The following is an 18,837-nucleotide window of genomic DNA, read 5'->3' as shown; positions in this document are numbered from 1 at the left end:
CACCTCCTCCCAACTTGGACTCCCTGATGCAGAGGAGCTGAAGTCTTTTATGTCCTGCGAGTACTTCTGGGGCCAATCATTGCATGTCAGAAGCACTTACGGGCCAGGCAGATGTCACCAAAAGTAGGGATAGCATTCCTGTGCAGCTCCCCCTGGTGGCATCCAATATCCTAACAGGGCCGCTTCTCAGGACTACAGCTTAATATGCCTTGTGGGTGCACACCAGAGGGATGCTGCTACCTTGTGTGTAGGGAGAATACACGGCCCCAGGAAGCAGACTCCCTCTGTCCTTTCAGTAAGACCTGCTGACCAGGAAAGGTTCCAGGAACCAACCCAGGTGGGATGCTTGTTCATCCACATCCTTCTTTTATGGCCTCCCAGTCAAGTAGGGAATTAACCTATTGGGACGCCAGTCTAACCACTCTGACACTAATACTCTCTCTGCAGATCATATGATTCTATTTTTTACCCAAATGTAACACTGCTAATCTAGTTTGGATTGAAAATTTAAATTGTTATCTAACCCTACTCCTAACCAAATAAACTCATAACAGCATATTAAAAGGTTATCCCCGACTCATTAACAAGAGTTCATATGTCTGCGAGTTACAGTCCAAAGGAAACTTAGAGATCTTTTTAAACATAAGTTTGGCAGTCTGATGAAAAGTACTAAATAAGATTTCAATAAATGTTAAACTATAAATCTCTGTCCTGCCTCACTTGCTCAAAATATGGAACCAATGTAGAAATATGTTTAAGGAAAACACCTCACTGTCTGCTGCTCCATTACAGCATAATTTTGTCTTCGATCCTCCTCTCAACTATATAATATTTAAGCGTTGGAAGACACCCGGCATCTTAACCTTCAGTGATCTTTATACTGATAATATGTTTACACCTTCTGATCATCTCTGTTGTAAATATCAAATTTCTTTAGCACACTTATTTTTCTATTTTGTAAAAAAGAAATTTGCCAAACCTCCCTACTCTGCAAGGAGTGCTCACACTAGAAAACATTTGAATTAGTAAGGAGAACACTATAGGAAGACTTTATCAAATATCATCACAGTGTTCACCACTAGGAAGTAGTTTCTCTATCAAGACTCAAGGAAGGAGCGGAATTTGATCATTTGCAACATTCATTCTTCTTTTATTGGTGCAAAACACTCTTTAATGTAGCTGAAAATCTTACGCCAGACAAACAGCCTAAAAGACATCAGAGAATGGTCCCTAACTGTGAACTGTGCCGGTCAGCCATGTCGTCCCTCTGACTTAAGTTTTGGGATTTTGTTCAAAAGTAAAGCCCTTTTGTAGAGATGTGTTCATTATCTGTCAGACAGTCCATGATGGACGATCTTTTCAGATCCTCTTACGCCGGTGCTTGTGGAGTTATTTCAGAGGAGCGTAGACTATCTGGTAACACACTGCCCATTATTTTCTGAACCTCAATGTTTGCGCATCCACTAATTCTGGTCATTTGAAATAATTCTAATGAGCTCTCCATAACTGCAAATAATATTTTTATATTTTTTGAAACAAAAAAAAAATGTAATTTTCTTTGCATAAAATTGAACAGGGGTGAATTTCCCGAAAACGTTTGTATTTGGCAAGTAATGAACAACTTAAAGAAGTACGTAGGTTATGAATCAGCAACTTTTACGCCATTTTCTCAAAAGGCTTTTTAAGACAGGAATCCTACCAGCAGAAATAAAGAACAACGTTACTAACCCTGCCCTGCAACAAGCCTTACAAGTAGATTGAAAATAATCAATTGAGTACATTTTCAATGCAATGTGCCATCATTAGTCCTACAATAAGATAAAATAACAGTCCAAATGAAAGGCGAATTGAAAACACCGTCACATTAAATAAACAAAACCCTCCATGAGCACCTAAGCCTGCAGACGTCTTGACTGCACTCCGCTAAGTGCGACTCCATGTCGCTGTTTGTCGCTGTACTCTCTTTACAGAGAAACAACCAGCAAACGCTCAGGAAAGAGACAATCCTTGACAACACATACACAGTAAAAACCAAAAACGTGTTAAATTTACGGTAAAAAACTGGCAGCTGTGGTCGCTGGTACTTTACTGTAAAAAAATAAGGTGACAATATTTTTAGGTCTGCAATAATTCAAAAATTGTCTTTCACTTTTACTGGTTTATTTTTTTGTTTTTCCAAATATACAGTGATATGCATAATTTATCAGTAACATTAGTAGTAAAAAAAATTACCCACTCTCCTTCAGTGCATTCATTTCCACATAAAATATATGAATAATAACACATCTGTCGCTTATGAAATCAAAGATAAAATTAGCAAAATATTCTTCTGAAGTGTCCCTGCCTTGCTTTTACATGGGCCTGATGGGCAGTCTGTTGTGTAAGATGTGGCCCATGGTGACTGCAAATTAACAGCTCTACTCAACTCTCTACAGTCTTAAAAATCAAAGTGCCACAGAGGGTCTTCCAGGCAGCGCTATAGGGCAGTAGTGCCATTATTTCGGTTCTTGGCTCCCTGTATATCTCCAATATTGCACCATCACTTAGATGAAGTTTTTTCCACGGCTACAGTCCAATGATTTGTCCTCAGAGATTCATTACCACAATATTTCATGTACATAACTACAGTATATGACTTTGGTCAAACGTAACATGTATTAGTACTTCTTTTTGTTTTCATGTCTTGTTCTTTTTTTCTACATTTCCAGCGTTTTGTTACACAATTACCTTCTGACTCTCCCTTTGGCGGCCACTGTCTGTTTCTGTCTGTCTCTGTTTGTACCGCAGGAGGCAGCCTGGGAACGTCGTGCTTTAGGACTAACATACGAGTCGGGTCAGACGCAGCTAACGAACGAGCTTAAGTAGAACTTCAGTTACAAACAGTTTTGGGAAACCATAATGCATGTACTTGAATACAAATTAATATTCTTAGTGCTACAAAGCTTTTGGGAAACTCATCTCTGAGTTATTCTTTTTTTACAATTTGTACAATAATTTTATTTTAAAATAAGTCTGCTGAGCTCCTGTCTGTGTCTTTACAATACTCTTATTGTTTTATTTAATAAGATATTACAGTATATAACACAGTGGATCTCTTTCTTTATTGCAAGCTCTGTATTATGGATAGGGTGGGGATTTCTGTTTAATTCTTAGTTGTATTTCTGATTAAAAAAAAAATAAACAATTTAAATCTGGTGATCTTGTTATGCTGAAACTTATGTTTTACTGTTATATTATTAAAACTTCTCACATAGTGCATTGATCTGTGAATAACACAGCTTAATAAAAAAAAAATAAGATTTGAAAAGTGAACCCCTGGGACAACGCAGCTGTCTGACTAAGCTTACTGAACACTCGAGACGACCATTTGTGTTCACAGCCCCTGATTGCCCCTCAACCCCCATCTACATCCTCTGATTCTGTGTAATCATTTCATAAAAATATCACAATTGTTATTTCCATAGCTTTTGTTAGGCTTTACTCTTCATAAGTTTCAACTTCTTTTATTTTCATTTCCTCCACATGTTAAATGGGTTACTGGGTCTTTTAAGTCATCTTTAAGCTATTTTTGAATCTGAACAATAACACATGTTCAAATAATAATATGTCAAGTTCAATCCATCCATCCATGCGTTGATTTTATTTAGTATTTCTTCCATGCAGTGTCAGAAGATTCTAGAATTCTTCTAGCAGTACTAAATATGAGGCAGGCCTGAATCCCAGATGGGACAGCACACTCCACCACATGGGCCAGTTTTGCCTCCTAAATGGAGTGTCTTTGGATGACACCACAGTCACTGGAGGAAGCCGACTGCAAGCAGTGGGCAGAAAATCTTAGAATCCATTGAGGCCGAGTAGTTCCAGATTTGTCTGCAAACAGGGCAGCATCAGACAGCACTTCCTCACAGCTGACATCAGGCACAGCCTTTTGCTTCCTGCTAGACTTAATGTAACTGTTGATGGCCACTTTCATAGTTACACTTTTCCAGAGAAAATGAAGAAGAAGAGAAGCGAAAAAGAATCATTCTCATAATTTGTAGAACATGGAGAGGTCACAATGAGGCCTGGAAGAAGATCACAAGGCGTCTGTCTGAAATCAAAATTGGACACTCCATTAGGGGAACACAAAGAAGATTATCAGCAATGGGACAGCCTGACTGAAAGTTACAGCATTTAGGGTTTATTTTGATTGATATAGACATGTTTTGTCTTTTTTGTTTCACTTAATAATAAAGACATGCATTGAATATTGAATATACAGAGTATGTGTAATGTATATGTGTGACGATGCAGGTTCTGGCTCCACACTCCCATTGCTGTTTGGAAGCACTTGAACGTAACACCGTTGATAATGTCACCGAGTGAGCTAGTCAGTGGAGGCAATAATTGAGCAAGGGGATGGTAAAAAGTGCAACAGTGCTTTTATTTAAAAGACAGTCAAAACAAAGTGTTCAATAAATATTGCAGTGCTTCAAAATTCTTTAATAAATAATCCAATAAAAGGTGGAGGTTAAAAACACACAAAACAAACAATCCTTTTTTAAATGAGGTTAAAACATTCCTTAGGAAGCAGTCTTAAAACAACAACAAGCTCGGTGCTTCTTTTAACATGTGACTCCCCTGCTTCTCCCTGTCCAGGCTTCGCAACAGGGGAGCCACTCTCACTCTGCAGCTGCCCTTTTCAACACACTTACTCGAGACTGGAGACCTTCCGATCCCTGGCTTCGGTCTGGCACTCATCCCAGCCTCGGAGACTTGGTTTCCACCAACGGCCAGGTCGCCCACGTTGGGGACTCCACCACCAAGCCTCCCGACTTCCGCTGCCTTGTATGTTTAAATGTATTCTAGTAGACTAAAAGTAATATTTAGGTCTGAGATGTCACTAAAACATCGTATTGTTGTTCGTGCCAAAAATAAGTCAGTCTCTTGAAGTGCTGAATGACAGGCTGTTATTCCTATAGCACTTGTGTGGTTTAAAGTGCTAAGGGTTAATCAGCGTGTGTGTGTCATTCATGGGGCACTGTTGTGGTTAGGGTCTGTGTGTGTGTTTATCTATGTGTGTGTGTGTTCATCTTAAAGTGCAACAGTAGACCAACCCGATAACGAACTTGACGAGAACACTTACCCTTGAAGAAACAGGTAAAGGGAAAGTAGAGGAAAATACCACAATAATACAATGGTTAATAACCTTCAATAACAGCACATGTAGCAGAGCCTCACCTTATGTGAGGGTTAGGTTTATAACCATTGCACACAAAAGAAATCTGCATACAGTGAAACTTCCTTAGGTAACTGCTGATATTGCCTCTACAAGAAGCTACATTGATTTAACTTGCACCCAATAATATGTATGTTATTAATCTTTATCAGTCGCGTCACAGAATCAGTAGCTTTATATACGTTGTACCCTTGTACAGTAAGGTATTTTCTAGCTGAAGAGCTCTGTTCTTTACGGTTCAAATGAATTACGTAACTCGTTCAAATGAATTACATAATTTGTTCAAATGAGGTACTAATTCATTCAAATTTACAAACTGATTTTTTTTTTTTCCTAACACCTACCGGGCTCTGTAGTTTTTGAAAGTGACAGATTGTGACATAACTGGGCATGAGAAGATACAAACAACAAGTGAGGCCAAGCAATTGTGTGTGCCACACAGAGTGAGACAGGTGAGAACACAAGAGGACTGCGTCTGGATGCTATTCACTACCTTACACAGCGGGGTGAGTGTGTGTGTGTGTGTGTGTGTGTGTGTGTGTGTGGCAGGTAGAAACAGAGGGAGCTTAGCAGACAAAGGACCTCCTGATTCCTGCACCACTGGAGGCCAGCATTTAATCACCTTGTTTGATATCAAAACACAGATATTTTTATAATTTGATAATCACAAGATATGAGTGTTTTAAAAGTTCATATAAAATTTATATCAACTTTTTCAAATTTAAAATGATCATTTTAAATTTTAATATGGATAATTTTATATTGTGTACAGCCTTTTCAGTTAGAATGACAGACACACACTTTTAATTAAATACGTAAAAAGATCATTGATTTTGTTCTTCTTTTAAGGATATAGGTAAAGAATTTCAGTATACAGTAATTCAGCAGTTTAAGCATACATAACTTTTAAAATTTAAAGTCACATTTAAGAAAATTTGACATCAAGGAAAATAATCGGAGCTGATAATTTGTTTAATGTTTTTGAAGTTTGATATTAAAAATGTTTTCCCCAATGGCAAACAATTAAAAATGTTATCAAATGTATTACTTTTGATTTTAACCTCAGGATATCAATGTTATGTTTTAAAACATAATATCTCTTCTTGTAAATTTGATGTCACGTTTTTGAAAACTGATATCAAATTTCAGAATCTCAGAGTTGAAATTAAAAACATGGATAATGAACTTTGCACCTCAAAAGGTTTTGAAAGGGTTTGCTTTTCTTTTTTTCTTGATATCGGTTTTCTAAGTGATGATAACTAATTTTAAAGACACAAAGATATCACATTTTAAAATGCTGTCATGAAGTTAGGTATCAAACATAAATCTCTGAATGCAATTTCTTCAGTACATGACATCAAATAATAAAACTGCTGTCACATTTGGAAAAGGTTTATATCAAAATTCAGAAATTTGATACCAATTTCCAAAAGGCTGATGTCAAATTTTAAAAACGTGATATTACGCTTGACTCCCAGAGCACTTATGACTGCTGGACTACTTTTCCTTCTCTTCCCTTCTCTTTCAGTTCCACGCTGTGTTAGCAAACACTTTGCATTGGCCAATTTAACATGGAATTAGCAAAATATTGCTTTTTTTGTCAATTGAATCAATGCTGGTGAATCTTATTTATTTTTCAAGCTGAATTCATATATTTAATCTTTATCACAGAAAATATTTAAAATATATAAAATTAATCACACCAAGATTTTAAGTGACCTATGATTAAATTCTGCAATAATGGGGCACTATATAGTATACACTTGCTGAGAGTGTCTCACCTGACAGGCAGAAGTCCACCTCTTTCTGTTGCTGTTGACCTCTTGGGGGTCCAGCAGTTGTCAGCCAGCATAGTGGAACTTCACTTGTTTTGGTGTCGCTTGTCCATTTCAGAAATGTCCTGCTCAAACTGCCATGCTCATTGATGACTGCCCCGACATTGACTTGGAAGAAGTCCGGCTAAGTATCTGAGATTAATTTTTAAAGACACATGATATCCCCTGGCTTTGTACAACTTAAGAAGATCATCCTCTCTTTGTTGGTAGTTGTCTACCTTATGATTTTCCAAGAAGTTTCTACAAAACACTCTTGAAGGAAGGCCATGAAGCCTTTTCCCACTTGGTTTAATTGGTCATTAAACTTCCTAATTTGAGATCCTACAAAATTTCGTTCTCCGTAACTGTAGGTGGTGGTAGAAAAATTCTGAGTACATTCCTGAAGTCAGCATGACACTTGGCACATCTTGTCATTTCCCAATCCATTTAATGGTAATGGAGTCCATCCCAGCTAGCATACAGCACAAGGCAGGAAGAAACCCCGGACAGGGAACCAGTCCATCGCAGGCCAAACACATCACCACTCCACCTAACTTGCATGTCTTTAGACTGTGGGAGAAAACTGGAGCACCCAAACTCTGTGAAGGGAGGACCCAGTATGTGAGCCCTGGTCCCCAGCATGACACAGTACTTTTCAAACACCCTCAAGGTGTTTTATGACAATATCATTGTTGACCATTGTGATTAATTAATTAAGTGCTGAGGCATATACAAGTGGAACTCCCACTAAATGATTCATTGAAATGAGTCCTTTTTAGAAAGCAGTTTTTACGGAATCTGCAGAAATTCACATATTTACATGTTTATGCGGGTTTCTGCCTCACCTGGGAGTAGTTCGAGACAATGCTAATGGGCTACCAGATGGACTCCAGGGTGCTTGATAAAATAAGCCCATTGCCACTGCTCCAGGAGCCAGAGTCGCAAGGAAAAGGGACAAAGCTTACTGGAGGAGGAGTGGAGGTAGAAGGAGAGAGTGAGAGATGGAGAGAAGAAGAGAAAGAAAGTGCTGTGTGCTGCATTTACACAGAGATTCACTCGGAAGAGGCCCCAAATATTCTATAATAACTCTCGCTTGGACAAAGTAATCTGAATGAAACAACGTGCAGTGTGCTCCTCAGTATATGGAGCTTCAAAAAAGCCAGAATGCCTCTGCGTCGGATGAGTTAGGCGCCGGACAGCCTTTTCAACTTCTTGGTGCCTACCGCCGGTACCCCTTCACTTAGTCACTCGACTTCTCATCAGGATGGTGGTGTACAGTATTAATTAGCATGTCTTCCCTACTGGGTCACCAATTCGTTTAAGCAATGTCAGAATCAACTGGATGAGCGTGAGTTAATGGAAGGTTACTTCCAGCAAGATGAAGCAACGTGTCACACATCAGCTAGGAGCACAGCAGAAATTGAGTCCTTCTTTGGTAACAGGGTAATTTCAAAGGGGCTTTGGGGGTATGCTCAAAGGAAAAGTTTATTGGAACAAATCTCACACTGTGCAAGATTTGAAGGGAAGCATGCAACATTAAATTGCTGCTATTCTCCTCCAAGACACTTGGCGATACATTCAGGAACATGGAGCGCCACGTCAAAATGTGTCTGGCAGAAAACGGAAACCACTTCCAGCTTTGCATGTAATGTAGTCGAGTACACATACGTCAAGGTATATAGCAGATTGTTTAGGTTCTGATTGCTTCAACCTAATGAGAGTTACGACAGAACATTTGGGGTCTCTTTTGAGTGAATCTCCCTGTAGTTGGGCTGTGTAACTGTGCTGGTTGGTGGGAAACGATTGGGAAGAGTTTGTCACAGCTCAAAAAAATGTCTGTGTTGTGCTTCTGAACTTGTGTCTGCGCCTTTCTATATCAGGTTTTGTGGAGCTGAGAGTCCCCATTTTCACGGTATGTTAAAAATTAGAGGAAAAAGTGTCAACACATTTGTACATAAAACATGTTTTATCACAAAATGTTCAAATCTTTGGATGAAAAACAAAATGGAAAATGTGATTACTGTTACCATGTTAGTGTCTTAAAGGTGATGTCCTTGTGTATGGACTTGTATGTGAACTGTGTATAATAAGTGAGCCTATCCCTTTATAAATATCGTACAGAGTAATTTACAGTTCTACTTAATGAGTGAATTAATGGTGGTTTCTGGCCACCTTTGAGTTTCTACTTAATTAAATATAAATAGATTCAGTGGGTTTTACAAATATGCTGAGTATGTTTAAAGGTAGCAATTAGAAACGGGGTGGCAGGACAGGTAAAAGCTGCACCTTGGCTTGTGTTTGATTAGCGGCGGTGTGAGTGAGTAAGTGAGACAGAAGCTGAGCTTCTATACAGTCAAGCTCGAGAGGTGAAACCCTGGTATTAAATTAATTTGAATAGCAGAATCATAACAGCAGTTTCAGTTAATGAGAGGCACAAAACTTATGTCTAACTATTAATTCACATGTTATTTGTTACAAAAATATATTTCTCTCTAAAAGTGCATTATATGTGTTTTGTCTTGGTAGAGTAATATATGACTCTACTTTCTCCCTTTGTATTCTTTATTGTGTAGCCTTTGTCAGAATGTCTCAAATCTCACAGACTTACCACTGTTTATAAGGTTTGTACTTTATATCTTCTCCCTACCTTCCTTTCTACATCTATAACCTCAGGCAAATAGGTGTAGTAAAAGACTAACAGGAGTTAGGTTACACTTTAAATAATGTATTATTGGTAATATTCATAAAATAATAACAATAAGCAAAGTACAAGTGAATATTGGCCACCATACAACCTGATAAATGGTGATGTGTAGTTTCAGGCGGCACACAGACTTGTAGTTACTTTAAATGCCTGTAGTTAATTTTTGGTCAGCTTTCTTCAGAACAAGCCACATGCCTGTTTCAATATGGCTGTCGAGTTGTGCTCCTCATGGCAATGGTATGACAGAGAGATGCTTCTACATAGCGATGGTCCAAGAGAAGGAGGGAGGGGTAAAGCAAGCAAAGTTATAGACTCTCTGTCCAAACCCTACAGCCAATAGGACGGTGTGGTACTTAAAAGCTTCTGATATAAAACCAAATAGGCAACTTAAGACCAATAGATTTCTAGTGTGGCACAATGGTTTCACACCTGCCCCCAATACCATTTGTTAAGGTGGCGCTTGCCAGCTAAGTAAATTGGCTTTCCTGTGGAGAATTATTAAAAGGGTCCTGCAGAGAAACACTTGTCAAACTTGTTTTAGGCACTTCCCCCAACCCTGTCGTAAAAATCACCATCCTGACTTAGTGCCTGTGGAACATCAGTTCTCACTTATGAAATACAAATATGACCTTGCTTTGTTTAAATTACAAATAAAGACATACAATATATTTATCAATTTGTATGCAAAAGTTCACACCACAACACTCCACCCTGATAAATCTTTTTGTACAATGTCTTCATAATATAATTAAACAGACGTCATTGTTTGAGGAGTCTGTTGAGCAACTTGTGTTTTGTGTTGCTAGTGATTGCTTTTCCAGTGTTAACAGTTGTGTGTGACCATTTGTTCATTACATATCTCCTTTATTTCACAGACATTCTGAAGAACATGAATGCGCTCCTGATGACTTGTATCTTTCCCGGCTTGCTTCATCTGTTTCTTTAGCTTTCTATAGTCTTCATATGTCATCATATCTGGTTGAAAATGAGACAAGTCCACACTTTCCACCAAACTAGTCCACTGCCATTTTAGTCTATTCTGTGAATTATTTGTGTTCACCTAGGCTGTATCAATCCTGTGTCTAAATGTCAGTTAGACCCCTGCCCCAAACTACTCATAAAAGCATATGCAGCTGTACTATTAACTTCAGAATCTGAAAGGTAACATAGCACAAGTGCCAGTGCCAACCACCTCTGCCCAAGTAAGAGATCATGTGCATCTGCATAAACTGTTCACAAGCCAACATTTGTGGACCCGCTTGACATATTTGGGGTTGACTTAGTTGCCTTTTGTGCTTTTTTACCCATGGTGTAACCTGTGAGTGCCATTCGCCTTTACCAGTATAGACTGGCATCACCACCATGAGAAATTATAGCTATGCAATCCTCATCATTCCTCCTGTAGGCCACCCTTAGAGTTGTTTGCTCATCATATGCGTACTTGCTGTGCTAAACACCTCGGCCAACTGGTCCTGTGTCTGTACCACAGCTGATAACCGCAGCAGGGCTTCCGTGTTTTCCCATTTAGACTTTACCCAAACCTCGAAGTCCATATGACTTGAGACTGTACCAGCTTCATTTGCTCTTTTGAAAGATTTCACCAATTTGCTCAGTATAACTTTTCTTTAATCATAGTAGTAATTAAATTAATTATCCCAATTAATGAATTAATACCCAGAATGTACACTTTATGAGCCCAAAATGAATGTCCTTATTTTTGCCATTCCTAGCTGGTTTGCTGCAGTAATGAACAAATCCCTCCTTTTAACCTTAGCCATTGTGGCTGGTCCTAATATTACATGACTTGTATACTTGTTGCTCACTTAAACTCCAGTAAGTGTCTTTTTCTTGCTGTCTCTTCAGTTCTTCTTCATGTCTTTCTCTTTGGCAGGTCTGCAAAATGGAAGGTGACAAAGCAGTTTCTGTCCATCTCCTCTTCTTGGTTATCGACTTGGTGCCAACACTCAAACTTTACTTCTGGGCACTCATTGGAAGAGCATGGCCTCTAGTGCCACTCCACTCCAATGTTTTAGTTGTAACCGGGTCTCCTGCATGGATTTTATTCTGCCAAATGTCTTCACTATTTATTACCTGCACCAACCCAAAGTCTGTAAAAATACTAAATAGAAGTAATATTATAATAAAAGATCAGACATTGGAAACAGTTAGAAATAACTATTTTCCCTTTCCCATCTTCCTGCTCTATCCTTCCATTGTTTTGTCAATGGCTACGTGACATTTTTCTTAATTTATGGTAACTGCTACTTGAAAATGTGGGCTAAAGCCTCTCCAAAATTTACGTGCCAAATCCGGCATCTCTCTTAAAACTGACCTGCGTTCTTTACTCAAAACCAACTCACTTTTCTTCATTTTATTGCAGGGAGGTTCATAGGCTTGTCTTTTTAATGAACTGGTCAGTCAGGTTTTGATTTATTGAATTTATTGAAGTGTGTGTGATTTTCTAATTAGTGACCTTCCTAGCAGAGCCGTTAGGACTTTCACACCCCTGTGCATTCCTGACTTGCTGCCTGAGCTTGTAAACTTCCTGCTACACCGTCCCCGTCCTTTGTTCTTTCACTTGTCCTGTTTCATTCAAAACAACTCCTAAACTGGTGCACTTTCTTTCTGAGTCGTTCTTGCGCTGGCATTTTCAGAACTTTCACACACAAGCACTTGAATTTCTTTCATTTCCATTGTTCTTTGTTTTTATTCCACACTTTCTTCACTTGGGCAGCATGGTAGCACAGTGGTGGTGCTGCTGCCTCATAGTTAGGAGACCTGGGTTCGCTTCCCGGGTCCTCCCGGCGTCGAGTTTGCATGTTCTCCCCGTGTCTGCATGGATTTCCTCCAGGTGCCCCAGTTTCCTCCCACAGTCCAAAGACATGCAGGTTAGATGCATTCGCAATCCTAAATTGTCCCAAGTGTGTGCTTGGTGTGTGAGTGTGTGTGTGCCCTACGGTGGGCTGGCACCCTGCCCAGGGTTTGTTCCTGCCCTGTGCTGGCTGGGATCGGCTCCAGCAGACCTCCGTGACCCTGTGTTAGGATATAGCGGGTTGGGCAATGACTGACTGACTTTCTTCACTCCGTATCCATATTCCATTATCCAGTTCATGCCCTTCAGTCTCCAACAGCCATTCTGACTCACCAGCTACTCTGCCTTCTATCTGATTTCTTTTTCCTAAATAATTTTGTAGCACACTCATCTCAGCTTATGCTTTATGTACCTTCACTACACGTTTCCATTTCCTTCCTTTGGCCTGCTTGCCTCTGCCACTCCTTTGGAAGATAGCTGGCTTTAATATGAATTTAGGCATTTCTGAGGCAACACAATGCTAGCATAATACAATCTGCCAAATTCGTTATGGGTTTGCCTACTTTTGTCCCTGTAAGTAAACACTAACACACACACACTGTTCCTATCCACACAAACAGTTACTATGAATGATGCCTGCTCTGCCAATCAATCATTAGTACTTTCCATAGGACTCGTTAAGATTCCATACATTTAGGTACATGTGGGTGATGCTTGCACCGCCTGTCATCACCACTGTACTCCTATTAGGGACTCCAATTAGCACTAACAAACATGCGGGTGTCCTTGTGACACACATGAAGTCTCAAACCTTTTTTTGGTTATATTCCATTCAGCAACCAAACAATGTTTACTTCCAAGCACATTTGTACACTGGGTGCCCTAAAATTCACATACATACACATACACATACATCAAAACAGTGTTTGCAAACAGTGTGCTAAACATGGTTACCCCAAAATCCTGCCGACTACTCCAATTGTTTTGTCTTGGTATAGTTATATATTGCTCTACTTCCCCCTTTTGTACTCTTCAGTGTGTAGCCTTTGTCAGAATGCCTCAAATCTCACAGACTTACCACTGTTTCTAAGGTGTTGTACTTTATAACTTCTCCCCACCTTCCCTTCTACATTTATAACCTCAGGCAATTAGGTGTAGTAAAAGACAAGCAGAAGTTAAGTTACACTTTAAATAATGTATTGTTGATAATATTCATAAATACAACAATAAGCAAAGTACAAGTGAATACTGGCAACCACACATCCTGATAAATGCTGATGTGGAGTTTCAGGCGGCACACGGACTTGTTTGTTACCTAAAATGTCTTTAGTTAAGGTGTCATTTTTGGTCAGTTTTCTTCAGAACAGACCACATGCCTGTCTCAATATGGCTGCTGAGTTGTGCTTCTCAGTGTGGTCGTTTTTCAGTCCCTGGTGCGTGAGATGCTCCTTCATCAGATGGTGTGAGAGAGATGGAGGGGTTTCAACTTCAGGCTCACCCTACTGAATGCTCGCTCCATCACTAAGAAGGCCTCGCTGATCAAAGACCGCATCTCCCAGAAGGAAGTGGACAAGTTTCTAATTACAGAAACTTGGCAACAACATGTTGATTATTTAGATTTAAACATTCTGACTACACCCACATATCTAAACCCAGGTTAACAGGAAAAGGTGGTTGCCTGGCTGTGGTTTATAGATCTACCTTAACAATGAAGGAAGTCTCCTTTTTATAAAGTCACATCTTTTGAATATATTGCTGTGAGGCTAGTTTCCTCCCCTCCTATGCTGCTGTTATTAGTTCATCGCCCTCCCAAATCTGTGGTGAAGTTTTTTGTACTCTCATCTCATTGCCCTGCTGTAATGGTACCTGTGACTTTAATATCCATGTTGATGTCAACTGTTCTCTCACTTGTGAGTTCATCTGCACTTCGGAGTGTTTTAACTTGACACAGCATGTTGATTACCCCATTCATACTCAGGGTCATATTCTTGATTTGCTTTGTTCAAATGGCTTGAATCATGTCTCTGTCTCAGGTTCACTCTCTGCCATTTCTTACAATAAGCTTATCAAATGTAACTTTAGCCATTATTACCACTAATTCTGTTGAGAAAAAGTCTCCTATTGCAACATTAGGTCTGTTAATTCCGATTTGTTTGCTGTTGCCCTACTCTCTTCATCTCTTTCTGGCCTGCAGAGTCTTTCCTCTCCTGACAAGATGGTTTCCCTTTATAACAACTGTGTTTTTTCCAACTGCTAGATAACTTTGCTCCCTTACAGACTCAGCAGGTTCCAGCCACCCACTCCTGTCCCTGGTACACCCATGAGTTCAGAGCTATGAAAGCCACTAGCCGGCGTCTAGAGCGGTTTTATAAGAAAACGGGCCTCATAGTTCACTCACAGCTTTACGCTGAGCACATACTTAAATACAGGGGTGTCCTTAACTCTGTTCACTCCAACTATTATTCCTCTCTGATAAATGGTGCCAAGTCTAGGCCTAGAATTCATTTTAGGACTGTTAATAAACTCATCCAAACCCCTCCACTACCAGTCCCCAATACAGCTGAAGAGTATCAGACTTTCTTACATTTCTTTGATACCAAGCTGATCAAATCTATCACAGTTTCCCCTCCAAATCTCAATCACTCACTCATCCCGATCTGCCATCTCCATCATCAAGACTCACTTGTTTCTCGCCTGTTGAATTTCTCGTCATTTCTGAACTTATTAATAAGTCTAAGTCCTCCTCCTGTCCACTTGATCCTACCCCTACTCCTCTGCTCATCCATAATTAGTATTCCTGTTGCCTGATTGATAAATGCATGTCTTGTTTCAGGTTCCGTCCCTACTGCCCTCAAAACTTCTGCAGTTACCCCAATCTTTCAAAAACCTGACTTGGATCCTGCTTATCTCTCCAGTTACAGGTCTCTCTCTAATCTCCCTTGTTTGGCTAAGGTGAAACGTGGTTGCTACTCAGCTCCATGCTTTTCTTCTAGACAATACACTCTATGAGCCTTTTCACTCTGGCTTTCGTACACAGCACAGCACTGAGACTTAGCGATTTTCTCTGGTCTGCAGATTGCAGTTCATTTAATTATCTCCTCCTTCTTGACATAAGTGTAGCATTTGACACTGTTAATCATGAAATCCTACTCTCACGTCTCTCCATTGTAGGGATCTCTGGCTTAGCCCTTCAATGGTTCACATCATATCTTTCTAATTGGCAACTCGGCTGATCTAAATCCTTCATTCACCAGTGTCGCATGGTGTCCCTCAGGGTTCAGTCCTTGGGCCATCACTCTTTCTACTTTACATCCTTCCTTTGGGTCAGATTGTTCACAGACATGGCCTTTACTTCCACTGCTATGCAGGTGATATACAGTTATATCTTAGGACAGACTCGCCTCCCAGCACACTCACTGACTGCATCACGGATCTTAAACTGTGGGTGAAATATCACTTTCTCAAACTTAATGCCAATAAACCTGAAGTGTTACTGGTCGGCCCAAACTCCCAACTTTCTAAGGCATCCAAAGCAACTTCTCTGTTTCTGTTGATGTCAAACCTGCTCCTGTTGTCAGAAATCTTGATGTTTTGTTTCATTCATCACTTAACTTTGAGCTGCACATCAGGTCTCTGTTCAAAATTTCATTCTATCATCTCCATCACATTGCTCGTTTCCGTCCATTTCTGTCCTTTAATGATTCTCAAACTCTGGTTCATTGTTTCATAACGTCTCATATTGATTACTGTAATCCCCTCTTCATTGGCCTTCTTGCAAAATCTACAGAGAGGCTCCAGTACATTCAGAACTCCACAACCACACACAAAGCGTTCTGCTCACATCTCCCCTGTTCACTCCCAGCCTCACTGGTTACCAGTTCCATCAAGGATTAAATTCAAGATTCTGCTTCTCACCTTCAAAGCCCTACATAACCTTTGCCCCTCTCTACCTCACACAGCTCCTTACACTCCTTGTCGCTCTCTCAGGTCCTCGCTCAGTCGTCTCCTTACTGTCCCAGGCACCGGACTCTCCACCCTGGGAGGACAGGAAGGTCCTTCAGTGTTATGGCTCCTCAACTCTGAAACTCTCTTCCTCAGTCTCACCGAGATTGGTCCTCCTTCTCCACCTTTAAATCTCAACTTCAAACTTTTGCCTTCTGTGTGATCTTTTTTTTTCCTCCCCCTCAGTATGTAATGCGACCTTGAGTTTGTGAAAGGCACTCTATAAATGCAACTGTTTTATTTATTTATTTAATATTCTAATTATTTCTTGTCCCTCTGACTACAAACTACTTCAATGTATCCGCCAATGCATAACGGATAAGCTGTTTCAAGCGGTATATGCAGAACATACTGAATGTACTAAGTGAAGACTATCCAAGTTTGAGAAATAACACAACATTTTTTCCTTTTTGCCTTTTATTCCATGTGTGTGATAACATTTCTTTGAACTTTTTAAGTTTTCACCAGACTTTTAAAACAAACTTTATTGAAATGAGAAATTTCTTTTGTTACGCATTTGACTCACGCTGGATCCTACTTTGCCAACTCAGTAGCTGCTCGATTTTGGGAACCTGGAAAAGGCGCAGTTACACCAGTACTTTCTGAAGAGTGATGCTGCTCCTTTGAGAATATTTCACTTTCTTTCTTTCTTCTTGAAATCCAGTTTTCTGTCTTCAGCGTTGTCTCCCAGTAAACCCTACAACATATGATTGATTCCTTCAGAGGTGTATTTGTCTCAGTGCTTACAGGTACTACTGCGCTGCCTTTTTTTATACAGAGCTTGGAACTTAGTGTAACCAGCTAGCAACAGACATGATGTCAACTTGTTAAAGGTAGTTACACTGTCATCCCACATTCACAGAGTGATGGTATCGTTCTGATTTAGTTTAAATTTTGTTTATGTCAATCACCTGGGGTTTTTTAGAGACAGGAGTTTTCCTCCTTCATTTTAAAAATAAATACCATCCATATGTGCACTGTTTTTTAGGAAACTAGGAGGCTTCGCTCCTTGCTCTCTTCGCTCGCCAACCCCTTCGCCCCGCCAGCACTATGCACTGTTGTGAGGAGGGGGGCTGAACACACCCCAAGGAGACGTGGCCACTCCTCCAAAACCCCTCTTAAACGGTGATTGAATGGGAAACAAATACATTTTTTTTTTACCTCCTCTTTGGTCGATCAGCTGCTGGCTTGCTGCTGTTGCCGCTGTGCCACGTGATCTGCGTTTCGTGCATTGCTTCTAATGTTTAAAAGTCTGTACAGCAGCTGTCCTTTTGTCTCCCTGCTTTGCCGCTCTTCTCCCCCAGACATCCTCAAACACTATTTGATCTTGTTTCGCTGTTCTGTTATTTCACCGAGTAATATTTTCGATTTGTTTAGGCTAATGTGATCTTTACTCTTACAGTATTTTTTGAGACTTGTGAATTTTCCATCTTCCATTATCTCTAACCTGCTCTGCAAGTGTATCACGGGACTTACTTCCAAAGGTTGTAAGTATGACGTGACTTGACCGTCTCTCTGTCTCTCTTCAAAAGATCACGTCTCGTCACATTAAAAAAGTCTCATATTGTCGCAACATTTTTTTTATAATAGAGAAATATCCATCCACATGAAAACACAAAAATCCATATTCAAGTGCTGTCAAGAGCATACCAAAACAGGTAGCGATATAATGTAAACCATAATGTCATGCTGGCAAATTAGAAGCCTGAAAAAAGTTATTACGGTTCAGGAAGTGAAACAACAATGGCGCTTCGAGGAAAGGGGGAATCGTATGTGAGAAATGAAAATGAAGTTATGAGTTATGAGTTATTCCTCATTATCACACTCAAATATAAAGTTAGCAAAACTCAGGAAAATCTAGACTGGGAGTATTGCTGATCTAAGTATGTCGACATCCTAGCTATTTTCTTTGAGTAGTATCCTTCCTTGGGTGAAAGTGAAAGGTCATAGGATGTTGTGTTTAAGGTAACCAACTAGCAGCGCACGTGATTTCAAGTCATTACAATTTAACTCCCAGGAATGTAAACCCCACCCAATAAATAAAAAATAAAGAAATGTTAATTAGTCAGTTATTATAGTTGTGCAGCTGGTTTGTGCAGAATTTCAGTAGAGTTGCATAAATATTGTCATGCCGTCCGTGCGGCGTGGGTAATAAAACTGCTCCACGACAAAGATATCCGTCAGGAAGCCTTTAATAATTAACTAAACAATATCCAGAATTATTCAGCAATGCATTTGCATTGAATTTAACAAAATAGATGCTGCTCAGCAGGTCGTTGCTCTAGCT

This window comes from Polypterus senegalus, chromosome 10, assembly GCF_016835505.1.
Source record: "Polypterus senegalus isolate Bchr_013 chromosome 10, ASM1683550v1, whole genome shotgun sequence".
NCBI classification, from domain to species: domain Eukaryota; kingdom Metazoa; phylum Chordata; class Cladistia; order Polypteriformes; family Polypteridae; genus Polypterus; species Polypterus senegalus.
Note: the sequence above shows the minus strand (reverse complement) of the source record.